At 37.9% G+C, this 21095-nt stretch overlaps 1 protein-coding gene across 12 annotated transcripts in view; it reads left to right on the top strand.

Moving 5' to 3' along the window:
- The window catches only part of SULF2 (sulfatase 2), a 163606-nt gene that overhangs the window by 23108 nt on the left and 119403 nt on the right, over positions 1-21095 (top strand). The window lies entirely within an intron of this gene.

The following is a 21095-nucleotide window of genomic DNA, read 5'->3' as shown; positions in this document are numbered from 1 at the left end:
GAAATGTGCCACTGGCATTTATTATTCTAGAGCTGTGTGTTTTAATAGAAATTAGCTAATGGGCCATGGGGGTCTGCAGAAGTTGTAGAATGCCAATGAGGAGTTTTCTTTCATTTTTTCTCCACCCTGATTTACATGACTAAGCTTTTAGCTTTTCTTCGTTTTGTTTTTGTTTCTTGAGTATTGATCTGTCTCCTGTGGAGGAAACAAACTATTTGCTTAACGTGCAGGAGGACATTATTGTTGGCAGCTTCCCAGAGACTTCCCTCTTCTGCATGCTATAAATTAAACTAGAACCAATACACACATTGGTAGGGAAGTTTGCAACTAACGCAGCTTTATTATTGCAAGTCTGTTATGCAAATAAATCTCTGAATATAACCATAAAATATTAATAATGAAGATCTTGTCTAAGGGCAGATCTGATTACTATTTTTCTGATGCAAATAGGATTCTCTGGGAACTGGGTGGGTTCATCTATGAAGTATATATTATTTTTTTTTTTCAGGAAATGAAGTTATACTGATAGAACAACTGTCAGAGCAAGACAGAATGATTACCCACACCCATTTGTAGTAACAGTCCATATAGTCTGTGTCATGGTCTTGTAGATATATTTTTTTTTAATAATAGTGCATAGTCCAAAACAACCTGAACCTTTTTTTGGAATGTAGAGCATCCAGTGCTTACAGGTTGAGGCCTTGAGAAACAGCTGTTCTGGAGCCCATCCTTTCTGCTCTGTCTGTTCCTTGATGTTTTTACCACACATTTCCTTTGGAGATTAAATCCTTCCTTTGGTTGAGTCCACAAAGACTGATGGAAACAGTTCTACAGCAGTCCAGAGTCCTGTGCTGGCCATGTAAATAGATGGGTCTGGAGCGGGAATGGGGCAGCTGGGGCTGTTTTGCTCAGCTATAGGACACTTGTTCAGACACTTGTTTGTTTTGTTTTGGGACTTTTTATGACCTAAGAATCACTGATTGATGATCATATGTTAAAAATATGCAACACTGAGAGGGGGACAGGAGAATTTTCCACTAACAGATTCCTGGGAGCTAGGTCTGTTGGGTCAGGTGGCTTAGGCCACCACACAAAATCAGCAGTGTCTGTGCTGTGTGTGCCTTGGGTATATGCTGCCAATTTTGCTGGAGACCAGCTACCTCCACCAGCTGGGGAGAACTGGCATTCTGTCCCGATTTCCTTGTTACCTATAAACAGAACATTAAGCATGGAAAAAACATTCCTGAGACAGGACTATACAGGCTTTATCACTGGCTGTGAAACCCCTGCCATCCAAATAGGATTTTGCATATATTCCACCTGGTGGTTAAACCAATTTCTTCCTCACTTCTAAGAGCCTGTCTGTAGAGGATCCACCACATCATATCCTACTGGACATTACAGCCCTTCCCCTCCTTTTTGTAAGGGGGGAAATTATGTAGAAGTAACACTGAAGTTGAGGTTTGTTATTTTACCATGTGGCTTTGTGCCTTCAATGATGAAAAAGTGTCCTTTATTCTCCTGGGGTTTTTTGTTTTGTTTTTTTTCTTGTGGTAGAGGAAGAAGCAAAATACCAACCTCTGTTGTTTTGGTTTTCTTGAAAATTGAGTCTAAACAAAAAAGAATTTTAAGTTGCAAGATATTAAATTCTTACCTCTTCACCTACTGGAATATCTTGAAAATGAAAACTTTTTCTGTCAGTCATCAGAGAGTACAGGGAATTCTATGTACAAAGAGAGCTACAGTGCCCCGCAGCTTAGTCCCTGGTCTTTTCTGTTTATGAGCTTATTCTGTCAGGGTCTGTTAGTTTTGGTATTGTTAGTGGTTTAACAGGATTTCAGACATGTTGGTGGTCTCCATGGGTCCTTTCCCTATTTCACCTCTGAGTAAACCTACTGCTAGAGGAAAAAAGCAGCTGTGACTGAAAAGATTGGAATTACACACAGTGTAATTCCCTTATTCATAAATTTATAAGGGAATTGCTTCTCTTGGTTAGTAGTTGAAAGGAACCAAATTGCAAGCTTTTTTAAGAGAGGGGAATATACTTTTTGGATACTTCAAATCCTAAAGTCAGTGATACCTCTTTATTGTCTTCTCTTGTGTTTAAAAAGAAATTAATGGGAGAAGTTACTCCTGTGTAGATGTATGTGATGTTTCTATTAATTTTTACAAATCTGCCATCAGTGCTATTGAGCCAGTATAAGAATAACATGTTCAGATTGAAGAGCTAACCTCAGTTCCTTCAATACCAGGTAAGAAAAATGTATTGAGCATATTATACTGTGCTCTGGATAATGTTCTTACACGTTATATGTTCAGATTAAGTTTTGCGTTTGAAAATAGATGCCCTCTTGTTGAAGGGGTAATCTGACATCATGTATTCGTCTGTCAGACGTTTCTGAACGCCTTGCAATGCAAAGCAGTGAATTGTGATCAACTTTTGAAGGTAATGCTATGGAAGCGTAAGAATGGAGGAAGAAGCTAAACCACTTTTGAAATTCTGAAATGCTCTTCCCTGATTATGACTTCCATTGCATATCTATTTTCAAAAAGGGAAGCTATTGGTTTTGGAAATATATTGAATGATCACAAGCGATTTAATATAATACTTGAAGAGTATCATAATGAATAATCTCTCTGAACTGCTTTTTTTGGTAGAAAAGAAACTACTTTCCTGATGGTTCTTTTTTTGAGTTTTGTTTATTTCACATTTGTTACTCCTCTTGAGTTCTAATGAATAGAAGAAAACTTTTTTTAAAAAATTTTAAATTCAAATCATGAGTCTTGAATAATCTGATAAAGGTGAATATGCCATGCATCCAGCCATGTGGACTGTGTAGGAGCCACACTGAAAGGTATCTGCTCTTGAACTATGTGGCCTTCTAAAGGGATGCCTAGTAGATCCAGGAGGTGCACTGCTCCCTCAGTGCTGCATAGTGCCGTGGCTTCTTTTGTCCTCAGATGCAGTGATTCAGATGCAGCTGGTGAATTCTCTGAACAGCCTAGGAATGGAGAAACTGTCATGTAAAAGCCTTTGCTTTTAGCTCTGTAGCCACTGAGTCAGAGTGCTTGACTGAGCCACAAGTGAGTGTATGCATGTGTTCTTGGCATTTGCTCAGTGGAGGGAACAGCCTTGTCAGTATTTCATCATTGCTTGTAGCTGTGGTCATTTGTCCGAGGGATCCATGTGTTTTCGTGTGATGATAAGTGTGATACGGAAATCTGGAATTCGTTATTTTGAATTTACTGTGAATCGTTACTAAATAAGTACATAAAGCCTGTAATCAATTAAAATGCAAATGCCGATCATTCAGTTGCACACTGAACTTCAAGTTTTAACTTTACCTTCTCTATTGCGCATCTTTTTCTCATGTTGGCTGCATGCAAACAAAATTCCAAGAGACTTCCAGAATTTTATTAAAACATGAGATCAGAAACATTTTTAGACTTGTGGCATTAGGAACTTCCCCAGTGCTTACTTCAGATGTGACCTTGCCATGCCAAAGGTATTAGATACACACTGATAGAGAGAAAAGAGCTCCATGTTCAATATAAATGTAAAAAAGCTTCAGACAGTGTTGATTATCTGTTGCTTTGCATGAATAACTACAGCAGCTTGAAAATTCATAGGATTTGGCAAAGAGGGGAAAATTGCAAATCCTTTTCAATAGCTAGCACTGCACTCAGATTAAGTTCCTGTGAAATCTTTCTGGAGTCACTAATTTCACACGCTAGGGATGGAACTGTGGACAGTTTATACCATATAAATCTTGGTTTAGTAACAGTTTCCTTGAGCTTTGAAATGTTTTTAAGATTTGTTGTTTTTTTATAAGGAAATAGCATATATAATGCCTTTGAAGTAAATATTGTAGGTTGTTAGATGTTTTGTTTTATAATTGTAGCATCTATGACAATTTAGAGAATGCTGGGAGAGGCGCAAAACATTATTCTAACTGCAAATTCTATTTACTGTGGCAGTTATGAGCAGGAATAAGAGTTAAAGCAGCTTATTAACATCTGCTTTATCTTTATTTGGAAAATAAAACTTGATTTGGCAACATCAGTTTATATGCAACAGGAAAAAAGTAGAATGAGAAAAGCAGTTTATGAAAACTCATACTATTTCTTGATGTATAATATTTTTATGGAATTGTCATACAAGACTTCTGCATCTTTTTGTTTGAGAAGGAGGTTCTCAGTGTTAGGACAGAACACCTGCCTCTCAACCCAGAAATTTGGTAAGGGCTATTCTAGCATGGCTAGCAGCCATGCAGAGGAGGGGGGGAAGCAGACGATTTAGCTGGTATATGAGAGAATAGTAGAACTGAGACTGAAAAGTTACTTCCCAATGTTAAACATTTGCCACATCAATTATGTATTAGGGGGTATCTTTGATGCCTTACACTCATAGAATCATCACAGGATCATTTAGGTTGGGAAGGACCTTTAAGGTCATCGGCTCCAACTGTTAACCCAGGACTGCCAAGTCCATCACCAAACCATGTCCCTAAGCACCACATCTCTGTGGGTTTTAAACACCTCCAGGGATGGTGACTCCACCACCTCCCTGGGCAGCCTGTTGCAATGCTTGACTGCCCTTTCCATGAAGAAGTTTTTCCTAATATCCAATCTTAATCTCCCATGGTGCAACCTAAGGCAGTTTCTCATTGTCCTGTCACCTGTTTTCTGGGAGAAGAGACCGACCCCACCTGCCTACAGCCCCTTTCAGGTGGTTGCAGGGAGCAATAAGGTCCCTCCTGAACGCACTCTGCCCCAGCCCCGTTCCCATCTCTGGACACGCTCCAGCCCCTCCACGTCCCTCCCGCAGCGAGGGGCCCAGAGCCGGACACGGGACTCGCAGTGCAGCCTCACCAGTGCCGAGCACAGCGGGACGATCGCCGCCCTGGTCCTGCTGGCCACACTGCTGGGGACACCAGCCAGGCTGCTGTTGGCCTCTTGGCCACCTGGGCACACTGGGGGCTCCTGCCCAGCTGCTGCTGCCCAGCCCCCCTGGCCCTTTCCCGCCGGGCAGTTCCCAGCCCCCTGCCCCAGCCCGCAGCTGCCGGGGGCTGGTGTGACCCCCGGGCAGGGCCCAGCAGTGACCCCACTGAACCTCACACCGGTGGCCTTGGCCCCTCGGTCCAGCCAACTCCAACCAACCACTCAAGTTAACCAACTCCAACTCGAGCCACTCTTCTTTACCCAACCACTGTTGCCCTCCTCCAATTCCTGTACCTAGGTCTTGGTTTTATTTTGATACGACTCATTTTGAAGTCGATGTGACATGAAGTCAGTGTGATACAATATGATGGCATAGGAAAAATGCTTCCTGGGAAGCCCTAAAAATGATACTGTGTGAAATCTGATGTGCTGTATTTGGATTACTATGCAAAGAACACTGTCAGTCGAGCACTGTTCTCATTTACACTTTTTGTAGCTGTGTTTGACAGTGCCCCAATATTTATCTAAAGTAGTTAAAATTAGATTTGTTGCACAATCTGTAGGTTTTATTAAGTTTAAATCTTTGGTAAAAAGCCCCAGTATTGATTATGAATTATAAATCTATAATAGCTGGAAAAAAGGAAAGAATTATTCTTGGAAATCTGGGGTTGTTTTTAGTGAACAGAAGTAATAGATTTCATTCTTCCATTTTAGAAACACACCAGTATATTCTTTGTAAGGCAACAAGATTTTCATACTGTCAAACATCCAGCTGACCTTGACTTAAGCCAATGAAAAACCCTGTTCCATCTTCCTGCTTCAGTTGTTCCAAAGTGAGCAAGTACGAGTGTGCAGAAGTTTGTATTTAACATTCTTTATGGGTTTGGGTGCCTTATGGGCTGATGGTGGAGTCTTTTTACTGGGTTTGAATCTCTTGTCTCCTGCTACTTGGGCTGGAGATGGAGATGAGAGATGTAAACAGTATTTAAGCTTCTAGTAGTATGTAACTACTTGGAGAGACTGGTGAGGTTATAGACACCAAACTGGCTCATAATGCTTTAAGTTGAGGAGCTGAAAAACTGGCGTAATGGAGCTAAATAATCTGGACTGTCTGTATTTACTGTTTCTGAACAATGTGTAATTTAGACCTTAATCTGGTTTTATGGGCTGCTTTCTTCACATTTTCTTTTGCCCACACCCACCTCTTCCCTGCCCCGCCCCCCCTCCCCGCTCTCAGTTCTGTGGGTTGCAGGACTGTGATCTCTTTTCTGGTGTGGTGCATGGCTGATAAATGTTAATGTTACTTCTGGTAGCAGGTGTCAGATGGGGAAGGATCTTGTAGTGAGCTAGGTGTTGAAGTAGATATGCTGCTGTTTTTAATGGCCAGGCATAAATGACTTGTCTGTGAAACAAATCCTCCTCAGTCTGTATTTACTTAGATTTTAAATAGAGGGGGAAAAAAAATTTTTTTCATTTGCCTAGTCTGAGAATTTAATGTTAGGAAGTGTTGAGGTGTCTAAGAATAAGGAATGAATTACAAGACTTTCAGACAATATACTTCTTGCTGTTTATTACTTTGCTAACAATATTAGGAATGGGGGGGGGGCGGTGTTGTGGTGGGGTGAGTTTTTTGGTATGGTGTGTTTTGGTTTGTTTTTAATACCAACTGTTCCCTATCCCCCCAATATATAAAAACAGATGTGTGGTTTTCATTACATGTTTTATTGCTGGGTAGATCACTTTGAATTAAAATACCTTCTCTGTATGCAGATTGCCTTACTGCATTTTCTTCAAGTGTTCATTATAAATATGAAATCTAAGATACTTTCATGGTAAATTTAGAAATGTGCTTCATCTGTTTCTCTTACTATAGACTCTACCAACATATATTTGGTTAAAAACAAAGATGAAACAGATCAACAGAGAAATGACAGCCAGAAATACAACCCATTATAAAATCGGTTAAAATATCCAGGTTAGTTTGTGTATTGCATATTGCCAGGCAAATGCCTGGCAGAGGGTGCAATCTGTGTGCTGAATTAGGTTATTCATCATATGTGGGATGCCACAGATGAGTTGTATTGATTTTTATGTATTTATTATTTTGCATCATGTGGCTCTTAAACCTCCTCTTTTTAAAAATTAGTAGTGCAGATGCACCCCTGTGTATGACAGAGTTGCAGCTTAAAATGTCCAAAATACAAATATGTTTTTAAGACAGTTCTTTTGAAATCTGTTGCTTTAAATCGACCAAGCACTAACATTTTTATGCAGAGATGAATGTTGATTTAATCTACATGTTCTGCAGATGATGTTACCACCTTCATATCTCAAAATGCAGTAGGCATTTTGATTGCTTGATGTAGAACTATGTCTTGCAAAGTTACCATAACTGTGGCTGTGTGACAATTATTCATTCATGTGTGAGTCTGGGCTGATCACAAAGTTCAGGTGTTGTGCTTGGTTGAAGTATGGCTAAAAAGTTAAGCCTTCAGCAGTGGTTGTGATTCAGTTTTGTGCTGCCAGTGTAGCCCCCAACTAAAAAGCCATCATGCTTCAATTTTAACTTATCTCTTTCAACTTGAGATTTGTTTTCCCTTGTTTCATCTGATTGGTCTTTGACAGTTTTGATTCTGTTTGTGCTATATTCTGGCTATAGAGAAATACAGAGAGCTTCATCTTTTGTTAGAAGCTATGACATGCTGGTTTCTGTTTTCAACTAGATTCTTAAGAGGAACACTATTTATTTCTTAGTCAAAGCCTGAAGCTAATTCCATCTGTAAATTTGTGATGCCACCTTATAGTAAAGGAAGCTGCAATGACATGTCTGTGCCAGAACTCTGTTTTTAATGCTATTTCTTCATGTTTCTCCAGACCTTGCCTAATGTATGTCATGTATGATGAATTATGAGAGTCTGAATGAACTGTGCTTCAAATTTAAGGTGTGTTTAATTAACTGCATAAAAATACAAGAGACTGGAGGAGCTTTCTCCTTCAAAACCAGATCTCTTTAGAATTCCTTATAAGCATTCTTGTTAATGTTACAGAAATTGTTCAAAAACCAGTGACAATTAATATTTTTGGAAATAAGATGTGCTAGATTCTGCTTTGTGTACCTTTTACATGCAGAAAATGCTTGGTGCTTGTTGTGTTGTGCTGTGTGTACCAAAACCAACAACTTTCTGTGATTTTAAGGTAAACTGAAATCTTACATAGTGCTTTGGGCTATAGTTCTCTGTCACAGAGTAATTTAGGCTGGAAGGGGCCTGTGGAGGTCAGTTAGTTGAATGCCTTCCAAGCAGGAGATGACTTCAAAAGTAAATTGTAATTTATTTCTCCTGTCTCTTGCTTAAATATGGACTGTCTCCTTGCAAGTGAGGTGTAGCTGAAGAAATATTATGTCTGACCTATTAATTCCATCTAGTCAGCCTCTGTTATGAAGATGGGTATCCCTGATGTCTCCAATATCTCTGCTAATGCCAGGTGCAGCAGAGGTACTAGACTGCAATGGAGGGATGCCTTTCTTACACGTAAGTTGGAGAAGTTACTAGGCAAAACCTAGAGTACTTCCTGCCTACTTGTATGACACGGTTCTCCACGTGACAAGTCTACAATATGCTGCAAATATTGTCCACTCACCAAAGCATGTGCCAAAGAGAATGAGGAGACAGTGTGGCTTACGTAGAGATATGTGCTGTTGCAGCTAATTTATTTTTACAAGATTGTTGTGTTGCTCCTCTAGCAGAGCTGGCCTGTGTAACAGCCTAACATAGGGCAGAGTCAGTTTCTTTGTTATTACCCAACCTGAAAAGAGAGAAGAAGCTGAACTAAACGCAGTATAGGATGCAATACAAGGATACTGTGAGCTGTTTGGTTTGTTGTGGCTGGATGGCAGTTACTTACTAGCTGAGGGGATCACACTGAGTCATCCTGTCATCTGTAACTGGAAGATGCTTAACTTAGTTCTGGCTGGCTGAGTCAATGGTAATCATTAGGCTAGGGTTACCCAGAGGCTGCAGATCTTTTTTATGCACTTTGTCCTTGCTTGAACTTAGGTGCTGTTTCCTTGATAGTTCCCACTCTCCTCCATTAGCATTGCTTCAGCTTTTGCTGGGTTCAGTGAGAGCCTGTTCTTATGGGAACTTGATTTTGTGCTTGGCTAATTTAGCCATCAAACATATTTCATCCTGGTGGCTAAAAAAGGAGTTATAGCTGAAAATTGTTGGAAAGGATAAGAGATTAAAGAAGACCAAAATAATGTCTTTTCAGTTATTCACATAGAAGGGATGCGACTGGGTTGAAGGGGGGGAGTTTGTGCCTGGTATTTTATAGATTATCCTTACTGGTTCTGTGGTATAGGCCTAGATTTTACCTCTGTTCTTTCTTAATAAAATAAACCAGCAACTTTTTCATTTTCATAGTTACCATCAAAAACTACAAACCATCTGTTCTGCCTGGTATTAGGATCTTTTGAAGCTAGAATCCTTTTTTTTTTTTTCCCCTGTTATTCTTTTTTCCTGTGTTCCCTGTTGCAGTTTCTTGCTACCACCATTAGTTTTGAAAGTAGCTGTCTTTCACTGACAGCTTATTGCAAAGAATACTCTTTTGCAAGTGATCCCCAAAATGTTTACAGGAATGTGATTGGTGACACAATTCACTAGCTTATTTTCTTCATGTTATATTATCTAGGCCATAGCTATGTAAAGAAGCTGGCATCAAGCTTTTTGGAGCTCTACAGTAGATCTTACAATATAAGCACATTCCAGTTTAAACTGAAACTTTGCAATAACAAATTAATGGCAAATAGCAGGTGTCCTGTAGAAAAATGCCTCTAACTGGTCTTCTGTTTTGAAAGACAAATGTCTGCTTAAGTTGTAACAATAATCATTGTTGTTACAATTTGTGGAAAATATGATACGTGTGAAATTTTCCCCCAAATGAACCTCTTCTCTTAAAGGATTTTTCACAATAAAAATATCGTATTGCATAATACACATTTATATCAAAATCTATGTGCAAAGCATGTGATTAAAAGGCAAGTACAGTTGGCATTTTAACATCAGTTTTAATTGAGGCTGTTCCTACATTCTGTACACTTCAAGGAAATTAATAGCAGCGTTGCAGTCTTTCAAAAAAAATTAATTATCCCTGCTGATTACCAGTTCCCGTGCTTCCTTCTTAACCCTGTTTTCTGATAGCCCAGCAGGTTTGGTGAGCCACTGTTTATTTATACAGAATATATCATTGCTTTGATGGGGGGGTGTGGGCATTTAAAAATTTACCAGCTGTTTCAGGTCACTTACAGCTTAAGCTGCTCTTTGGTTTTGAATGATTTATTTAGCTGGCCTCTTGTTGAGTTGTCAGCAGTTTGCAGAGACTGTAACCATGTGAAGAAAAGATCCTAATTTGTCAGCTTGAGAGAAGGGGAGTTGTTTGTAGTCAGGGAGAAAAAGGAATTAGTTAATTTTGTGGGTGTGATGTGTTGGCTATCCCCAGATGCAGTACTGAAAGATAGATGGCTGTCAGCCATGCATTTGTGATTAGTGATTGAAAAGAGAAGAAGGGATGAGTGTGTGAGGTTAAAGGAAGGTAGCAGAGATTGGAATAGGATATTTTTTTCTGAAAGATGTGAGAGAACGTATGTGTGTGCACATTTTATGCCTCAGAGGGAAAACGAGAGGGAGTTGTCAGAACTATGAGCAGATATGAACAAGGAGATGAGCTTTCCCCCAGCTTCAGAATAAGATAGTATATGATGTTAAAAAGAAATAACTGCATAATGTTAAATAAGATATGACTGTGAAGTATGTACCTCCTAACTGACTCATCTGCTGTGGCAGTTCATGACAGTAGGAAGTTTGTCAGATGTATGTCACAGTTGCTTTAAAGAAATAATAAAATGAGTTTGACAATAATGCTGATTTGAGGCAAGCCCTATCTGCAGATGGAAATCGGTAATTTCTAGAAATCAAAAAAGAATGATGGATGTCACCTGCGTAAATTGGCATGCTTTGGCTGAACATGTATTATCAGGGTGTTAAAGGGTTTCACCTTTTTCTGAAATATCACATCTTGGCACTTGGAAGGAGTAATACAAGAGCAGGATTAGAAAATGATGATTGTTGACATAATGATTTTATAAAAGCCTGTCCAGAAGGTGGTTACATTTCAAGTGGGTGATGCTTGTCCCAATGGATAACAGGAGGTATTGTTGGCATACTTGTAGAACCGGAGTTAAGCAATGCTACTGATAGATGTATGTAGCTACTATTTGTATAAAATTATATTTAATAATGCTAGTGTTCCTTAATTATATTATTGGCCCAGTCAAAAGTATCTTCATAAATGCCTGCTTTTCTTTATGTAGAATCAATTTAGCACTAATAATGCAGACCTTATTCTGGAAAAACACATTTTGAAACCAAACTCTTTGCTGTCTGTTTACTCTTACAGTATGGGAAGATGCTGAGATTTCGGAACAGTTAGCTTTTGAGTGTATTGTAACCACAGTTAACTCAATGCTAGAAGGTTCAGGTTCTTTTACCCATGGACTTTTCTTATAGCCTAAGCTCTCGAAATTTGTGTCATATATTTCATGGATGTTATGTATGTGCAGGCAATTACTGGTAGAGGCAAATGGTATTGAGTATTAAATATTCTGGGATTAAACCCCAACAAGAATCTAGAATGAGTATAGAGCTAATTTGTCGCATACCAGGGGTGTGTGTGTATATGTATTTTATATTTTTTAATAGAATGACTTACTATAGGAACAGATTAAAAACAGGAGTTTCAGGGGTTTTTTTCTTTAGCTGTGTTGAACTTTGTCTTTCTGTGCTCTTAGTACATTAATCTCTACTAATAGGTGTTTCTTATGGATACTGGCAGCTTCATACACAGTATCTAAAATGATTGGTATTATATATGCATAGCCCTGTTCATAGCCTGCTGAAGTTAGTGAATCTGTATTTAAGATACATAGATGTTATGATTGGCTTGTAATTTTTGGATAACTTCAAATACTTAGTCACTAAAACTTAGTCTAGCAAGATTATTCTGTATTAGATATGCAAGAACATATCTAATCTATCTGGAGTAAACATTCTGATGGTCCCTGCTACGTATTGTATTTTTTGTCTCTTTAGATACCTGTCTTTTGTTCTTTTTCATTCGATATAATGTTCTTCCTGCTTGACCCTGCCCAGCATGTACGGTGTATGCTTGCAAAATACAAAAGAGTTTCAAAACCGAGAGGGACTCTTTAGGCCAGAATTAATTGGTATTTTTGGCTTGTAACAGCAAGATTTATAGCAAATACTATATTCCTTGCAGTTATATGCTAACTGTCATGGTAATATAATGCAATTGCACTCCGTCAGAGTGACGGGAAGCTTAGAAGAACGTTTTCCTTTGCCTGTAGGTAGTATATGGGACACCATCAGTCACTGTCAGAAACCTGTACATCATAAATGCCTCTGCCTGCTTTCTTGGGTGCATAAGAACTGGATGACGTTTCATTCATGACTTGTTGTTCTTTATATTTTTGCACGAGGTCATAGTTTCTTGCATGATTATAGGTGATAATACAGGAGACAGAACAAAAATCTCAGCTTCTGTGAATGATGGCACATGTCACAACAGAGGGACAAGGAAGGGGAAATAAACCAGTGTGCAGAAAGAGAAGTTGAAAACATCACCAATTAAATATTATTAAATCTCTGAAAATATTCTAATACCAGGGTGGTTTTTTTTAAGAAAATGCCACTGTCCTCAGATAGAGGTAGTATTATTTGCATACGAAACAATATTTTAGTATGGCTAAACTAAATTTTTTGAAATAGCTGCAACACAATAGATAGCTTTCTTCAGTGTTGCAATGACACAAAAAAGCCCAGTCCTGCATGGAAGTTTCAGTTAATTTTAATATCAATTCCTGCTCCAAGCAAAAATACATACTCTTCTAACAAGGGAAAAATAAGTGGTAACTTTATTGTTTCTAAAGGAAAGTATATTTGAAATCAAAATATAGCACAAATATCAAGAATTGCCCAATGTGAGCCTTTCTCAATAGAATGCAGTGAAGAAATTTGTTTCCAGCGGGACTTTTTTTGTATAAATGAAAGGGATCAGTTTCATTCTAGTAAATATTAAAAACTAAATTCAAGCTGTATGGAGCAATGGGAGAGTATTGGGTTCTGTGCCTATAAATAATTGTGCTTACTTGAAGTCTCTAATGGAATTACAGTGTGCACATCCTGAAATGTGCAGAGATATCTCCAGCTCTTGGGACCAAATCCTGCAGTGCTATGGTAGAGTAACACACCTGCATCTGTGGAAGTAATGGCTTTAATAAGGAAGTGCTGACACTATTGTTCTCTTGGCCCTATGTTTAGCTACAGTATTTGTTAAACTACTGTATTCCTGTTCTTGGAGTTTTTGAATGTTTGTGTTCTGATTAGGTGTGCTATTTCATACGAATCTTTTCTTGTTTGATTAGAAGCTTATGTATTTGATCCTGCATTCTTCTCCAGTTTAAAGTGTAACTTTTCTCTCTTTAGTCCTCCATCTTTTCCCCCTTCTCAGCCCTCCTGTTCCAAAAAGTAAAAACCAGTACTTCTGCTTGTTAGCTTTCCTATTCCCTTTCCAGTGCCAGGTTGTGTGCCCAGTAGCTATTCTTTCCTGACACAGCTGCAATCTGTCTGTTCTTGATGGGCTCAGATTCTGTGTTCAAGGAACTGCTTAAGCAACAACACCCTTTACTTCATAGAAGTGGAGGGGAAAAGTGGGAACAGTTTGCAGTGGTACCTGGCAGGTTAGGAAGGGAAAAGAAACTTCTTTCTTCCCTTCCATCCTCCTTAAAAAAGGGTCTTTGGAGGGATCAGTTGATGGAGTTGTTTCCCAGATGATGGTTGTCTGGCGTTTGACATACTGTATATATAAATACATGCATTTCAGTAAATAGCTTTGTTATATTCAAGATAGGTCTGACTCTCTTCTTACCAGTATAACTGTTTAGATTTCAAGAAAAGTACTTCTGACCTTGCATCAGGATAAATGAAAGGGAATTTGGTTCTTACATCTAGAAACTGAAGAATCTGGAGTTTCTCCTTTCTTTTCAGTTGCTAGCATGCATGAAACACACCAGTAAGTGTTTCTTCCCCCAAGCAGAGGATCAGTAGGCCTTTGGCAGTATCAAACCTTGGGGAGATTATGAACACAAGATTGTAGCTTCTCCAATACTTCTGTAATGTAATAAATAATTTTAGAGGGGTGGAGGTATTGGCTGCAAACGTATACATTTTTGGAAACTGGGGGTTGGGTAGGTCAATAAGTGGCTTTTTTCAGGGAAGGGCTTGAGGTAAAAGCTTAAGATGAACAATTTTCTGTCTGTGTATGTGTTAGTTAATTGGCGCAAACACAGCTTGGAATTGGTGTAATACTCACTGGTCCAGTTAGAATTTTAGGAAATTCAGGTGAAGCTGGAACCAGGGCTGAAGAAGAGTGATATATTACAGAGGGCCATTTATGAATGGAGGGAGAGAAACTGGTTGTGTTTGGATGTAATGAGCAAACCGACATGTAAATGAAGTTAGTTAATTTAATGGCTTACAGAAGAAGTTGTTTTGTAGTAGAACTTGCAGACTGCAAGATGTAAATGTCATAACGTAAAGGTACAGTTTTGTTATTCTAATCTCGTACCAGATTAAACAGCAGATAGAATGGAGTAATCTCAATGTTGTTGAAAATTTGCCACTTTTTCAAATATAATACCTCAACTACTTAAGTACTAGACCTGTACACAGCTCTGATGAGAATGATTTAAAAATAAAACCTGGCTTTGCAAACGTAATGTCATGAGTCAATATATGTGATTAAATTCTGTCACGTGACACATTTCTGAACTAACTTTGTAAAGGGTCCCTTCGTTATTAGTGTGAATTAGGGAATTTCCTCTGCTCTGTCTGACATAATGGAGAAATTGAGTCGTGTAGAGATGCATCAAATGACCTTTCTGCAAAGAAGAAAATGTTAAAAACATGAGGAGGTAATCACACTAAACCTGGTATTTGGTAATCGCAATAGTCTGGGTATAGCCAGCCATTCATAACTGCAGTGAGCAACCATTCAGTTCCAACCATATGGCAAATCATAATCCATTATGGTAACAGTGGGAAATAGCAATGTATGCATATATAGATGTTTCCAGTTTTTCAGATGCACCACATGTCTAATTGTAGAATGAATTGTGAATGTGATAATTGTAACTTAACAGCTTTTGTAGTTATGTGTTCATTGTATTGCTATGAGTAAATCCTGGCTTGTAAAGAAGAATGTTCACAGGCCTCTCCTCTCTTCCTTGAGGTTTTTCTTATATGTGTATAATGCTGCTCTGGCTTGTTATCACATGAGCGTTCTGTGATGAGATTCTAAGGTAAAGACACCAACTATATAAAGTAATAAGCAAAAGCTGCTGAGACTTAATCTTGAGATGAATATGTACAGACAATGATTCAGAATTAAATTTGAAATCTGAAAATATTTTTAATGTGTGGCCACATGAATTACAAGTATCTGTCAAATCTCTATTTTGTCTCCATGCAAACCAATCACAGAAGATATGAAGGGAACTATGCATTTAATTATTTGTTTCAGCCAAGTCTTCTGTAAAAAAAAATATCGTGTAACCTCAAAATTATCAGCCAGTTTACTTATTTGCCAGAGAATCCCTGGTGATACAAATAAATAAAAATGATCAAGCGTTCTACCAGAAAAATAACATTTAAGTTCCCTAGTCCTGCACCTATTACTCTAGTGAGAAAATTTAATCAAACCTTATCCAAGTTACAAAAGTTAGTAGCATATTTCCTCTTGATCATAAATATGATCTGCATAAACGATTTGTAGTGTGCTGTATAGAATCTATCTTTGGAATTAGTATGCCATACAAAGTAGTTCTGGGGCAATCAACTACAGCAGTTCAATTACTGGCTCTTGAGTTTTTCATATTTTCTCAAATCTTAGCTACATATATAAACTTTATTTCTCAAATTCCATAGATGAAACATTTAACTGTGGGGCTGCAGAATGATATACAGTTTTATGTGACTTAAATAAAGATGTTTTGTATAAGAAAAAAATAAAATTGAACTTGCTAACAAATACAATAAAACTCTGTTCCCTTAGCAGTATCCACTTCCCCCCCCTATTTTACCTGAAAGGCTTTCATAAACTTCCTTGTTTTTGGAATTATGTAGGACTTGGATGTGGAACTGTTGACCATTCTGCAGATTTCATGGTATTTCAGTAAAGCTTTGGTTTTATTTATTTGTTTCTCATGTAGCCTTCAGTTGCACCAAGTTCTTATATTGAGCAGAATTGTAAAAAGATGGACAGTAAGTGTTTCTCAGTGCTAGATGAATAACCTTGCTATGTTACATACATTTCCAATAAAAATATTGTCTGAAAGAAAAAAGTTTTTTAATCATCTGGGCTACAGTATTCTTACTACATAGAGCTTTTAGCTGTGGTGTCATGGATGGGAAGTAGGATTCCTGAGATGCCTGGCTGGTTGACAGCTTCAGATGGCGTGGCAGAAAGTAGGAATATACTTTTCTTTCATGAAGAAGAAAGGGGTGCTCTTCAAAGCAGCTAGAAGGCAGAAGACTTGTGACAAATATTTCAGTTCTTTAATATATAGCATCAAAAAGCTGTGTTGAGCCTGAGTCACAGGGAAACTCTTGATAGCATATTTTTGAAGTTGGGATATTTTGGCACTAGTATGCTACAGCAGTAAAGTTTTGAATGATTATTGTAATTCTGACAGGAGTCTTATAAAGTAATGATCCTTAATGACAACATATTTCATGGAGGGCATTTAAGAAACAATTCTATGGAACTTTCAATTTGTAATGCTTCCCCTTTCTCCTCACAAGGATTATGGGGGTCGGAGAGGGCAAGCAGGTGAAGACATCAGGAGATATTTTTGTATTTTTTTTAGTAATGGTTTGGGGGTGTGGGGTTTTTTTGTGGAGTATGTTTAGTATGACTGCTTAAGACTAAGGTATCAAGCAAAATTAGTAATTTCTAATTAAGTTTGTCTAATCTCAGACTTGCCCTTCCTGCCAGCCTTCAGGTAATGGCTATTAGAGGTACAGAAATGGAGGCAATCTGAATATTCATAATTCAAAGCAACATTTTTTGAGACTGATATTAGTGTGGGCTGTCAAACTGGAAAAAAAAAAATTGCCGAATGAATACAGAATTCTAGCAACATGCTGGAATTTGAATTTCCAGTGATTACTCAAGGGCGTGGTAAATCTGATTCACAAAGATTAAAATGGTCCTGTGCTGTGGTCAGTAAAATGTACAAGAATCTTAATCCACAATAGAAACTGCTTTTCTGAACTCCAGGAAAATATAAAGTATGCAAAGGATGTAAGCCTTGTTTTATTTTTATTCTGTGTGTGTATATATATATATGTATAGAGACACACACATACATCTATATAAACAAAGATGAATGTATGTTTGGGGAGGTGTAAGTGTGTGTGTATATCTACATATATATACTCTGACTTTTTTTTTAAACTACTTTTTTCTGCCTTTCTTCCTGTGCTTAGTAGAAAAGATTTCATTTCTTAATACTTTCAGTGACTGTTGTGCACTGTGTCAGTCTGCAGATGGAAGTTAAGATCCATGTCTCTGCTTGCCTACATGTCTGCCAAGCCATTTTGGCACACTCCCTTCCTGAATGATGAATTAGCAGTATGTTCTTCAGTATTCTTGAGGTATAGGAGATGATGTAAACAGTAGATGATGGAAAGAAGCCTTCTGAAGAGAGGGCATTCCTCATGTATTGTGCTTGGACTCAAATTCTTTGGTGTATGACAGGCACAGAATAAAATCTTCCTTTTTTAATAGCTGGAGTATAAGAACTGTGTTCTCTTGCTATTTTTTGCATTCAACTGCCATCACAAAATAGACAAGAAGAATCCAAGACCTTGCTGTGTGAAAAATTTCAGTTCTAGCTCTTGGTACCAGGTAAACTCAAGCCCTCCAGTGTTCTGATTTACTGTGCTGCTGCCTGACTAAATTGGCAGTGCAATCCTCAGCTACCACAGTAATCCAGGAAGGCAAAGCTGCAACGTAGACTGAAAACTTATAATTAATGTGTAACTACTGCAGCACCTTTCTCAGCGTCTAATCAGTCTCTAACCTTAGTACCTTTCCTCAGTGATGTTTCTTACACTTGTCAGCACTCTGAAGGTATGTATTTGACCAGTGTTCTCTAAACTTCGTGGACCATTAACATACAGTTCCTATTTCTTGATGTGCTTGTCATGGACTTCAGAGGTCAAGGCTGGATCTACCTCTCTTTTAAATTATTCGTGGCTTTTGTCATCATAGTTAATAGAAGTATATATGTGGCAGATGGGGAGTACAGAGTACAAGAAAGCACAGCAGTCAGTGACCCCTGACCAGAAAGCAGTTTTCTTGAAGAGGCTGACGGTGTTTTGCACCCTTTAAAATACCCTTATTGGTTTGCTTAATTGTATTGGTTAAGCAATTACCCTTATTGTTTTGCTTGTAATTACCATTGCAAAGGAAGTTTCCTCTTTTTAGATAACTTTTCTTATTACATAATTCGGCTGGTGTTTACGGTATGATCACATTAGGCAAAAGTCTTGTTGCGGTTTATATTTAATGAAACTATCCATGTGTATAAACTGCTTATCAGTGTATGTGAAGGGTTCATGGTTCAGTTCAGCAGTAATCACTTCAGGTAATTTCTTGCCTGGTTTAATAATCTCTACCGAAAATGGTACATGCAGAAAGATTTGAGAAGTTCATTATCTGGAATAGATAATACCAGTAGCGGTAATAGTACTTTTATCATTCCTCTTTCGTATAAGAAAAATATTTAGTTGCTAACTATAAATGATAATATAAATGATAAGGTAAAGGATAAAAAATGATAGTTATTCCAATCACAGATAATACATACACATTCAATTCCTTCTCCCCCTTTGCAAAAACTTAGTCTGCGCTGTATGTTATAATCAGGTGGGGTTTTAGCAAGTATTGTTTTTTGTGCTGTTTTGACCAGTGTGACTTCTGAGAAAATGAGGAAGAATATAGTTGTTCATAATGAATATAATAGGCTTCAGGTTTCATTATTTGGTCATAGTCAATAGTGTCGTCAAATAGTATCATCATCAGATACTAATAGTCTGTGCGTTTTGCAGCTGCTACAGCTTTGGGTTTTCTAAATAAATTTTGAACTTGAGACTGTCTTTAAGCAGGATGATACGTGAATCGTAAGAAAATCCTGGTTAGAAGGAACCTTGGGACATCATCTCATCAAGCCCTCTACTCAAAGCAGGATCAGTTATGAGGTCAGACCAGTTTATTCAGGGCTCTTCCAGTCTAGTCTTGAAAATATCCAAGTATGAAGGTGAATGTGTGTTGGGGGATTTATGTGACAAAGTTTATATATATAAATATATAGATATGAACATATGCATTTTAATACACTATACTCAATGCTCAAAAACCAGCTACAAACCTTATACAACCTCTACCCTCAAGATTCTGTGCAGAAGGATGGTCATTAGGAATCCAGTCCTGAAATTTGATCACCTATACGATTCATTATCTTGCTGAGCTAGGACTTGCCTGAGTAACTTAAGTTCCAAATTACTGCCATGTTCTCACATGCTTTCTAATACTTGATGAGCTGTTTAATAATTCTTAAGCTTTCTGTCTCTAATACAACTAGTTGGGTTTCTGAAGCTGCTTGCTGCAGTTATGCTGGAAATCAGTTGTTGTTCTGCATCAGCAGAAAGTCAAGTTTTTGATACTTTTGGCATGCTGTGGATATGCAATCAAAGTTTTATTTCAGAGTGATCTTCTGTGTATTGTTTACATGCAACATATGCCTTTGGTGCACCTTTGTCTCTTCCTAGAGGAAACAGAGGAGAAATTTTATGAAATCATGAAGAACATGATACAAAGTTACCATTAGAAACAACACAGACAAGACCCTTGAATGGCCAGGGAAAATGTTTACACCTTCACTTAGGATGGGAGTGTATCCTGTTAGTGAGCAGGAATATCTGCAACACTGCTAGCTGAAATGCGGTACGGTCAAGTTTTGAGCAACATGATCTTGAGCAGGTGATATGTCTTAAAGCTGCATGCTCTTATGCAGCTGTTGATGTTACTGCACAGCTTGCAGATTTTTTTGGGGGGAGGGTGGAGGTGTACATGTGGTTTTTTCGGTATTTCTTGAAATATTTTTGATGTTGGTGATGCCACAATCCAAAATAGAAACTTCTTAGCTAAAGGAACAGTAGACTAAACTCTGAACTTACTCCACTTACAGGCAAGATATTCATGAAGTATAGTAAACAAATCTAAGGAGTCTAATACACATCCTCAGTTTTGTCATCCTTTTATCTCTCTTTGCCTCATTAAGTAGAACTGGGAAAAGCATTTAGAATGAAATCATGAGGAACTGAATGCTAAATAAAAATTAGCCAAAAAAATTCACACATAAAAAGTGCCAGAGAAATCTTACAGATGGTGTTTACTCTTGAATATATCATACAAATTTTCCCCCATTTTATGCAACTATTAGGCTAAGTACTTACCTGCAGATCTGTTATATTAGGATCTATATTTTATAATGGACTGGCTTGGTAAAGATTTCTTCATAAATGTTTTCCCAGTCAAACTGTAGATAGATTGGTGTAATAACACCTTGACAACAGAGATATTTCTCTCTGTAGAAGTTAGGTTTATTAATTGCAAACATACTGTGTTGTCGAGCTGTGATGTTGAGAAACAATGCAAAGGCATCTTTAAGTTATGTAAATGTGAATAGTTACTGTGGCACTGGGAAGAAACGTTCATGGTAGCTGCTGTCATGCCAAAAATTTAATGAAACTAGCCCTTCTGTTTGTAAAGATGTGATGTTCTGAACAGCTGTTTAGAAGTAAAAATATCTGGGATGGAAGAAACGTCACAGACAAATACCCATGAAAGAATATTACATTTGACTAATAATTGAATGATACAGTGAAATTTACCTTGGAAACCTATGGTAACTATCCTTGAAGTTGAAAAAGTGGAAAGCTTACAATGCTTGTATC

The sequence above is a fragment of the Falco cherrug genome, chromosome 10 (assembly GCF_023634085.1).
Source record: "Falco cherrug isolate bFalChe1 chromosome 10, bFalChe1.pri, whole genome shotgun sequence".
NCBI lineage: Eukaryota > Metazoa > Chordata > Aves > Falconiformes > Falconidae > Falco > Falco cherrug.
Note: the sequence above shows the minus strand (reverse complement) of the source record. Positions and strands in the feature narration are given on the sequence as shown.